This window comes from Triticum aestivum, chromosome 2A (genome assembly GCF_018294505.1).
Source record: "Triticum aestivum cultivar Chinese Spring chromosome 2A, IWGSC CS RefSeq v2.1, whole genome shotgun sequence".
In the NCBI taxonomy this organism is placed as follows: Eukaryota; Viridiplantae; Streptophyta; class Magnoliopsida; order Poales; family Poaceae; genus Triticum; species Triticum aestivum.
This window is the reverse complement of record NC_057797.1, coordinates 590,223,560-590,235,003: the sequence shown is the minus strand read 5'-3', so window position 1 is coordinate 590,235,003 and position 11,444 is coordinate 590,223,560.

Genomic DNA, 11,444 nt, shown 5'->3' with positions numbered 1-11,444 from the left:
ATCAGGGTAAAAAGATGGGGTTTTCATCATATTGCTTGAGTTTATTCCTCTACATCATGTCATCTTACTTAATGTTACTACGCTCTTCTGAACTTAATACTCTAGATGCATGTTGGATAGCGGTCGATGTGTGGAGTAATAGTAGTAGATGCAGGCAGGAGTCGGTCTACTTGACATGGACGTGATGCGTATATTCATGATCATTGCCTTGGATATCGTCATAACTTTGCGCTTTTCTATCAATCGCTCGACAGTAATTTGTTTACCCACCGTATGTTTTCTTTCAAGAGAGAAGCCTCTAGTGAAACCTATGCCCTCGGGTCTATTTTCCATCATATATTGTCAGATCTATAAGCCAAAAAACCCAAAAATAGTTTGTTGCAATTTATTTAGATTTATTTTGGTTTGCTTTTTTATTTATCTTTTATACCTATCTATATTAGATCTCAATCTTGTTTGAGACCGTGAAGGGATTGACAACCCCTTTTTCACGTTGAGTGCAAGTGTTTGTTAGTTTGTGCAGGTGCATAGATTCGAGACTTGCTTGTGCCTCCTACTGGATTGATACCTTGGTTCTTAACTGAGGGTAATACTTATCTCTACTTTGCTGCATCATCCTTTCCTCTTCAAGGGAAAAATTGACGCAAGCTAAAAAAGTAGTAGGAAGAATTTCTGGCACCGTTGCCGGGGAGGTTCTACATCAAGCCTACCAAGTACCCATCATAAACCCTCATCTCTTACACTTATATTATTTGCCATTTTCCTCTTGTTTTCCTCTCCCCCACTTCTAAAACATTTTCAGAAAAACACAAAAATATTTGCCTTTTTGTTTGCCCTTTTTGTTTGCCTTTATGTCTTACTTGATTTGTTTGCTCATTTCCTTGGTATAATTGTGTATTTATTCAAAATCAGAAAGCGAAAAGTTTATGGATCCTCATCCATTTGCTAATTTTTTTAAGAGATCCAACTATGCTAGTGAGTTGAGTGCACTAGATTATCTTTATGATGATTTGCTTGAAATTCATGAATTTGAAAATTATGATGAAGTGCTAAAAGAAGAAATTTATAAAGTGATTCATGATAGCTCCTTGAATAAAAAGTATGATTGCAATTATGTTATTATAAATTCTATAAATGTCAGTTGTGCTAATAATATGCAAAACCCTAAGCTTGGGCATGCTAATTTTGCTATGTCCATTGCTTATTGCAATGATCATGATTGGGGTCATGATGTTTCTTATGATCTTGAAAATTTATTTAAGCCTCATGAAGAATATGTTTGCATTAATATTGAAAGTGGGTTTGGAAGAGCATCAACTTTAAGTAAAAGTAATTCCACATATTTGGAGAGTGTTCAATCTCATGAGTTTTTTCATGAAAGTGGATTTGGAAAGGTCATGACTTTAGTTAATGATATTCCCACTCTTTTGGAAGAGTGTCAACTTTGCATGCATCTGGATCATGTAGAGAAAATTTAATGCGATAGCTATATTGTTCAACTTCATTATGATCCTACATGTAATTATTATGAGAGAGGAAAATACGGCTGTAGAAATTTTCATGTTACTAAATTACCTCTCATTATATTGAGATTGTTATTGTTCCTTTCTTCTTCCTTGCATATGCTAGTTTTTGCTTGTCTTGATAAATCTTTTCCCTATAAAATGCCTATGCATAGGAAGTATGTTAGACTTAAACTTGTATTTCACATGTTACATGATGCTCTCTTCATGTTTCAATTGCTATCTTTCATGTGAGCATCATTAAAATTATCAACGCCTAGCTAAAAGGCTTTAAAGAAAAGCGTTTGTTGGGAGACAACCCATTTTCTTCGTTTTTATGTGTTTACACATTATTACTTCTGTAGTAATTGTGTTTTTGTGTTTTAATTAGTGTTTGAGCCAAGTAAGACCTTTGGGATGGTCTATGGTGATAATTGATTTGATTTTGCCGAAAAACAAAAACTTTTGCGCCCAGTAACAAAATTGATCTGAGTTGCTGGAACGTGATAAATTATTGCATTTTTTACACAAGATTGATAAATAAATTGCCCATATTGTCCTAATTTTTCAAAAAAAATGGAGTTACATAAGTATGCGAAGTTTCCAGATTACTACAGACTGTTCTGTTTTTGACAGATTCTGTTTTCTATGTGTTGTTTGCTTATTTTGATGAATCTATGGGTAGTATCGGGGGGTATTGTCGGTGTCAAAACCGGCGGATCTTGGGTATGAACCATGGAGAAGTAGGAATACAGTAGATATAACACCAATAAAAATTTAGAATGAGTTCAAAACAGTACCTAAAATGGTGATTTATTTTATTATACTAACGGATCTCATGAGTTTTCTGTTGAGTTTTGTATTGTGAAGTTTTCAAGTTTTGGGTAAAGATTTGATGGACTACTGAATAAGGAGTGGCAAGAGCCTAAGATTTGGGATTCCCAAGGCACCCCAAGGTAATATTTAAGGACAACCAAGCATCTAAGCTTGGGGATGCCCCGGATGGCCTCCCCTCTTTCGTCTTCGTTCCATCGGTAAATTTACTTGAGGCTATATTTTTATTCACCACATGATATGTGTTTTTCTTGGAGCGTCTTGTATGATATGAGTCTTTGCTTTTTAGTTTGCCACAATCATCCTTGTTGTACACGCCTTTTGAGAGGGACACACATTAATCATGAATTTATTAGAATACTCTATGTGCTTCACTTATATCTTTTGAGCTAGGCAGTTTGCTCTAGTGCTTCACTTATATCTTTTTAGAGCACGGTGGTGGCTTTATTTTATAGAAATTACTGAACTCTCATGCTTCACTTATATTATTTTGAGAGTCTTTAACAGCATGGTAATTTACTTAGCTTATGAATTTAGTCCTAATATGATGGGCATCCAATAGGGATATAATAAAAACTTTCATATAAAGAGCATTGAATACTATGAGAAGTTTGTTTCCTTGCATATTGTTTTGAGATATAAAGATGGTGATATTAGAGTCATGCTAGTGAGTAATTGTCGATTGGTATAAATACCAGTGTTAAAGTTTGTGATTCCCGTAGCATGCACGTATGGTGAACCGTCATGTGATGAAGTTGCATCATGATTTATTTCTTGATTGTCTTCCCTATGAGTGGCGGTCGGGGACAAGCGATTGTCTTTTCCTACCAATCTAACCCCCTAGGAGCATGCGTGTAGTACTTTGTTTCGATGACTAATAATTTTTTGCAATAAGTATGTGAGTTCTTTATGATTAATGTTGAGTCCATGGATTATACAAACTCTCACCCTTCCACCATTGCTAGCTTCTGTTAGTACCGCGCAACTTTTGCCGGTGCATTAATCCTACCATATACCCTTCCTCAAAACAGCCATCATACCTACCTACTATGGCATTTCCATAGCCATTCCGAGATATATTGCCATGCAACTTCCACTGTTCCGTTTATTATGACACGCACCATCATTTTCATATTGCTTTTAATGGTCATGTAGTTGGCATAGTATTTGTGGCAAAGCCATCGTTCATATTTTTTATACATGTCACTCTTGAGTCATTGCACATCCTGTTACACCACCGGAGGCATTCATATAGAGTCATATGTTGTTCTAGTATCGAGTTGTAATTATTGAGTTGTAAAGTAAATAAAAGTGTGATGGTCATCATTATTAGAGCATTGTCCCATGTGAGCAAAGGATGATGGAGAATATGATTCCCCCACAAGTTGGGATGAGACTCCGAACGAGAAATAAAAAAGAGAAAAAAAGAAAAGAGAGAGAGGCCAAAGAGCCAAAATAAAAAAATGAGAGAAACAGAGAGATGGGACAATGTTACTATCCTTTTACCACACTTGTACTTCAAAGTAGCACCATGATCTTCATGATAGAGAGTCTCCTATGTTGTAAGTTTCATATACTAGTGGGAATTTTTCATTATAGAACTTGGCTTGTATATTCCAATGATGGACTTCCTCAAATTGCCCTAGGTCTTCGTGAGCAAGCGAGTTGGATGCACATTCCCACTTAGTTTCTTTTTGAGCTTTCATACACTTATACCTCTAGTGCATCAGTTGCATGGAAATCCCTACTCAATCACATTGATATCTATTGATGGGCATCTCCATAGCCCATTAATATGCCTAATTGATGTGAGACTATCTCCTTCTTTTTTGTATTCTCCACAACCACCATATTCTATTCCACCTATAGTGATATATCCATGGCTCACGCTCATGTATTGCGTGAAAGTTGAAAAAGTTTGAGAACACTAAAAGTATGAAACAATTGCTTGGTTTGTCATCGGGGTTGTGCATGATGAAATACTTTGTGTGATGAAGATGGAGCATAGCTAGACTATATGATTTTGTAGGGATAACTTTCGTTGGCCATGTTATTTTGATAAGACATGATTGCTTTATTAGTATGCTTGAAGTATTATTGTTTTTATGTCAATATTAAACTTTTGTTTTGAATATTATGGATCTAAATATTCATGCCACAATAAAGAAGATTACATGGATAAATATGTTAGGTAGCATTAGACATCAAAAATTATGTTTTTATCATTCACCTATTCGAAGACGAGCAGGAAATAAGCTTGGGAATGCTTGATACGTCTCCAACGTATCTATCATTTTTTATTGTTCCATGCTATTATATTATCTGTTTTGGATGTTTTATATGCATTAATATGCTATTTTATATTATTTTTGGGACTAACCTATTAACCTAGAGCCTAGTGCCAGTTTCTGTTTTTTCTTGCTTATGAGTTTTACAGAAAAGGGATATCAAACGGAATAAAAATTTTTGCGGTGATTTTTCTTGGATCAGAAGACATCCACGGAGCTTGGAGAGGGGGCTAGAAGCTTCCTGAGGAGGCCACAAGCCTCCTAGGCACTCCCGTGGGTGGGGGGCTGAGGGCTTGTGAGCCCCTCGGGAGTCCTCCAACCCTAATTCTTGTGCTATAAATTCCCAAACCACTAGAGGCATCCATCAAAATACTTTTCCGCCGTCGTAAGCCTCTGTTCCCGTGAGATCCTATCTTGGGGCTTTTTCCGGCACCCTGCCGGAGGGGGATTCGATCACGGAGGGCATCTACGTCAACCTTGCTGCCCTTCCGATGAAGCGTGAGTAGTTTAGCATGGAACTAAGGGTCCATAGCTAGTAGCTAGATGGCTTCTTCTCTCTCTATGATCTTCAATATCATGTTCTCCTCGATGTTCTTGGAGTTCTATCCGATGTAATATTCTTTTGCGGTGTGTTTGTCGAGATCCGATGAATTCTGGATTTATGGCCAGATTATCTATGAATATTATTTGAGTCTTTTCTGAACTTTTTTATGCATGATCAAATATCTTTGTAGTTCTCTTCGAATTATCAGTTTGGTTTGGCCAATTAGATTGGTTTTTCTTGTAATGGAAGAGGTGTTTAGTTTTGGGTTCAATCTTGCGGTGTCCTTACCCAGTGACATAGTAGGGGTAGCGAGGCACGCATTGTATTGTTGCCATCAAGGGTAAAAAAGATGGGTTTTTCATCATATTGCTTGAATTTATTCCTCTACATCATGTCATCTTACTTAAGGCGTTACTCCGTTCTTATGAACTTAATACTGTAGATGCATATTGGATAGCGGTTATGTGTGGAGTAATAGTAGTAGATGCAGGCAGGAGTCAGTCTACTTCACACGTACGTGATGCCTATATTCATGATCATGCCTTGGATATCGTCATAACTTTGCGTTTTTCTATCAATTGATTGACAGTAATTTGTTTACCCACCGTATGTTTTTTCTTTCAAGAGAGAAGCCTCTAGTGAAACCTATGGCCCCCGGGTCTATTTTCCATCATATATTTTCAGATCTATAAATGAAAAAAAATATTTTGCTGCAATTTATTTAGATTTATTTTAGTTTGCCTTTTTATTTATCTTTTATACCTATCCCTATTAAATCTCACTCTTGTTCGAGACCATTAAGGGATTGACAACCCTTTTTTCCGTTGAGTGCAAGTGTTTGTTAGTTTTTTAGGTGCATAGTTGAAGACTTGCTTGTGCATCCTACTGGATTGATACCTTGGTTCTTAACTGAGAGAAATACTTATCTCTACTTTACTACATCACCCTTTCCTCTTCAAGGAAAAATTAACGCAAACTCAAAAGTAGCACCGAACTCGATAGCCGCCACTTGTTCCGCTGCTGCCTGAGTGGCGACAACGTGCTTGATCCAGAGTTGCAGCCACGAACTCCCGGAGCGCTTGCGACGGCGCACAACGGCGGGATGGGGTTTATGGAGCCCACTCGACCGGTACCCAAAACTGCAGACATTTCCAAGGTCACAAGCTAGTTTTCATTTGCTTTTTTATACGAGCAATTGGGGAGGGGGGGTCCCTAGCTCACCCTATAACGGAGCCGATACAATGGGTTGACCTTGGACTTGGGCAACAACTAGCTTGGACACGTATCCGATTAGGGCCGATTCAGAGCTTTGGCTGGACTTTTGATCCGGGTGTCGACTCAGTCGGGTGGCTTCCTGGACTTGAGTGTAGCTAGGGTAGTGTTGTAGTCGATTTGCCCGACAGTTTGGGCATATGGTGTGCTTCATTGACCTATATGAGAGGGTTGTGCATATGGGTATATTGGTGCACACCTACGGGGATAAATCTTTTTGAACAGTTGTGTCCGTGGTTATGGAGAATATGGATCTTGTTGATTTGATCATTGAAACAACTTTAACTTTAATAATCAAAATTTGCCAACCATATAAGTTCCTTGTGGGTTTTCCCTGGTGGAAGATGCAAGGGGAGGACAAGCAAATGCTCCTGCTGTGAACAGTAAAATAGAAAAAATCCAAAAAAATTTGTGGTAAACTTTAAGAAATGTTGAAGTGCATGCAAATTTTCATCACAAAATCACATTAGTGGAAGTCGTGGCAAAAAAGCCAAAATCAAAGCTCCAAAATGTGTTTGAAAGTAACATTCTCAAAGCATCGATTTTGTTTTTGTTTTACCATGCATTGCACCGATGTGATTTCGCGATGAATTTTTGCATACACTCCAAAAATTCCTTAAAGTTTCCCATAAAAAAATCAGTTTTTTTATTTGCGGTTCATCCCGGAACTTTTGAGTTTAACATTATTTCTAGCATTCGTTGTACTATCATGATTGAAGATGAATAGATTGAAAGTTTTCCCGCAAAAAAAAAACCTGTCCCCTTTCCTACCTTTTCTTCTAAAATGCAATAGCATGTGGTGTATTAGCATGTGCCAGCCTAGAGTCTAAAAAGAGGGTAGTATAATGCAGCGTACACTGGTGCATATACAGTACTTAGTGGAAAACTGTGGAATCTACAGGCCAAATTCAGGAGAGGCTGCTTGGACATGTCCTTGTTACGGAGGCACGCTTGCTTTCGTGAGACAGGTCGGACTAGGTCTCATCTCTACCACTGTTAGCTAGTGCTCTACTACAGCAGTGATCGGCGTGAGGTCGAGTTCCTTCCGATTGAACCAGTGGCACATTTGCCGCAGCCCACAGCATTGGCGCAGGCCTCCTATGCTGTCCTGTAATATATTTAGCTTTCCACGTATACAGTTGTACCTCGTACAAAGTACCGTCCTTCATTGTAAATGCGACGAGCGGCAATACGACGAGTGGTACGTAAGATGCATGCATGCATGTTCCTGTTCTCTTGTACCGCGCTCTACAAAAAGTTTACGTACTGTGAGATGGGAAATAACCAGCAAGAGCATATTGTGGCAGTAAACGTCCGTGGATTGAACTAGTAATACGTGAAGTATTTGTAAAACTCTTACGTAAGAATTGCATCGCTCCATGCAAAAAGGTCGATTACGTACGTACGTAGCCGTGCTAGCGGCCGTAGGGTGTAGGACTGTAGGTGTACCGTGCACGTACGTAGGAATTGAAGTGGTCACAGGAGGTAATTTGATGTGCTCTGCAGTCGTCAGGACGAACGTACTACGTAGGTGGTCGATCGATTGGCGATTGCCTGTGAACCGGGTGATCGGTAAAGTCCGGCACGGATTTACCCGATAGATGTGGATGTGCGTATACTAGTATGTGGCATGCATTGCACCATGCAGGACCTAGCTTTCTTCTACGTATCTTTTTCGAAGCAAGGGGTCGAGCAGGCGCAAATATTGGCCACTTTGGTCACAGCTACTAGAAGAACCAAACACGCAGGGCCTCGAGCAAGCATGCGCCGGTTCTGAAATCCGAAATGGGTCGTCGAGCTACTTGTAAAACATCGCTAGCGAGCCATGCACGAGCAAGTGAACGCGCAGGCTTCGGGTAAATATGGACCGTTGGATTGTGCACGCGGAGCAAAGGAGGGTCGTCGATTCTTGGGCCCTACTACGTAGTACCACGTCGTTACCAGCTCGATCGATCGGTACGAGTAGTCGCGCCAAGTAGCTGGCAGTAGGCCGGCTGCGCCGCGCGTGCCGAGCAAGGATGGAGACCGGTCGGTCGCGCTCGCACAGGCAGAGTCCCGGCTCGGCTCGGCTCGGCTCGCCTCGGTAGCTCAGCCGAGCCGCGCGCACCTGCGGTGGCGAGACGGGCACGGGATGGCGGGTCGCCCTGGCGTGGCCGCGTGGACGCTCTCCGGTTGGCTTGGTTGCCCCCGATAAAGCCGCTGCCGGCGCTGCCGCCGGCGCAGGGGAAGCGTCTCTCCATCGCTCTTTCTCCGCACTGCCCGCTGCTGCTGCTCTGATAAACAATTTTCTTGAGGCAAAAGCTGGCACTTTGCTCACAGACACTCCCGCCGCACCAAAGTGTGTTTTCCAGAGCACGTCGCCATTAGTTTTTTTACTGCTAGATAGATAGATAGATAGATAGATAGATAGATAGATAGATTGGCATCATCCTGCATCTGTGGCGCGTAGACGCCCGCCCGTCCGTATGATCCTGCCAGCGTCGCTGAGCTGTGGCCTAGTACTACTGGTTTGCAGCGGCAGCGGGTGCGTTATGTTTGCATTGATCGCGATCCGCAGTGCGCACGCTAGCTCCTGGCATGGCCTCGTGGTCCACGGGGTCCGGGGCGAACGGTCAACCGATGCCCGAAAACAGAAATGGATCGCCTGCACTGGAATGGATTTTTTTTTTTTAAAGGGGATACCCCGGCCTCTGCACCAGATCGATGCATACGATCCGATGCATACGGCCTGCACTGGAATGGGTAAGCAAAAGATACGGTGATGTCGAGCGCACGGTACACCACAACCACTACGCTGGCCTTCTTCTGCTGCTTGCTCAGATATTTTCGCCGTCGACGTGCTCGGTTCACTTGGGTCCTTGCCACCGTTCTTTACCATAGCAGCACGGTGGCATTTGGAGCGTACATTGTTTTTGGGGGGCTGCTTGATCGATCACGTGAAGTGCATCCGTTGTACTCTTGCAATGCATGCATACAACTCCTACTCGATGTGTAGAGAAGAACGCAGAGCCCACAACCCGCTAGACGCCTAACCAAGCTAGTAGACGGTAGTATATCATGCATGCTGAGGTCTGCAGCGCGTACGTACGATCGCCCCGTCCTTTCGACGGAAAACTGCCACCAACTTGCGTTTCCTCCCGTGGCATGCACTTGTCAACTTGTCACGTATGTACGCATACACTTGCTCTCCGCATCATGTACGTACACCAGGACGACGCCAAGATTCTGAGGCGGCCAAAGAAACCTTGGACACGTCGCCCACATGCCTGCAAAGCCAAAATTAACCTATAGTACTACTATCATGATGGGGTCCCCCTCCAGTCTCCCGCCTTGTGTTGCATTATGCATGCATGCATCATGCGCGCGTATATAGTACTACTAATTAGGCTAGCTAGCGTTAATCAAGTGTGAGCCACTTGCGAAGTACGTAGTGCTTATACTACCAGTACGTGAGTACCTGAGCTAGGTAGGTAGATACTCACAATCTCAGGAACGTGCGTGCTAATTGTATTACTCGCTGCAGATATTCCCGTCCACAGGCGCAGATCCGAACCAAGGTGTACGCACCAAAGCAAGAAAAACAAAAGAAGAAAGTTATGTATAAAAGAAAAGAAAAGAAATGGCTGTCTACTGTCTGTCTAGGCGCACACCTGACAATACATCCGTCCATCTTTTTGTTTTGCATGGTAATGCGTGTCTCATTCATATCATGAAAAACAAAGTACAAGCCACATAAAAACCGACATGACAAAACTGAAAAGATCATCAACACCCGTAACCTGTTTCCGGCACCACCATAGCAGCCACGAAGAACATGCTGTGTGCGTGAATGATGTAACTGACCGATGTGAGATCGGAGGAGGGCCATAGCCAGGGGAATATAAATAAAGCTGATCGCTCGCCACTACGGTTGGCTGCTAACCTACGTACGTACGTACGCACGCGGAATTAATCGAGTGCCAGAAAGTATAGAGAGGAAACAAGATAATCTGATGCAACAAAAGGACCGGGATCTCTGCGCGCGGTGGCGTGCCGTGTGCGGTGCCGGTGCCTGCCGGCTGCCGGGTGGGTCGTCAGAAAACCGGCACGGGTCAACTCGTGCTGCCGGGACACGCAGGGCCCGGATCATTTTGCTAGATCCGCTTTGATCCTGGTGTCCGTGGAGGTAACCACCACGTGAGGTCAACTCAGGCTTAGTTTAGCTTTAACTCCGTGCTCCTTTCAACCGGCCTAGGCTAGGGGTGGCTACCCGGTTGTACTATATACGTAGGCTCATGTGGCGCGCGCGCAGGCCCAAATGTTCCGCTAGCTAGCTCCATCTCGACTTCTCCAGTGGAACCGGACCGTGATGTGTGCATGTGAGCCTCCGGGCACGTATAGCTGCGCCATGCATGTGGTACGTATTAATTGGATGTGGTTGCATTGCATGCAGTTAGGTTAATCTGCCTTGATGCTGATGCGTATTGTTGCATGGCGTGCATGACACACCCGCCCAGCCCACGTACGTGTCGGCGGGTGGGGCGGATGCGGTGTCCATCATTACGCGTAATGGTAAGAATGGAAATTACTCTAGAACCGATGCTCGGATTACAAACGACATTAGCTCTGTGCTAAATGGAGATCGAAACAGTGGAGCAGGGGTGGCACTCCTTGCTTAACCGTGTGCCCTCCCGCTGTGTTTGGTTGAGGCTGAGATCCACCATTTATGCTGACAAGATTCGGTGCTACTCCTACTACATGCTTGCTTGTTTTACCCCCCCGTACGTTTCTTGTGGCGCTAATATAAGATGCAGAGACATGGTAATGTCGACAAAAACCACATGCAAAGAAATGGTCGTACGTACGCACGTACTTTGTCGCTTGCCACGCTCAAGTAGTTACTTTCCACGGTGTGCTTTTGGTCATGGGCCTCATGGCCACGTTGCACTGTGGCGTACGTCTCTGACAGTTTTGTTCCGCTGTTCGGACGTGTTGCAGCGGACGATTTCTCAAGAGCGCGTCTTC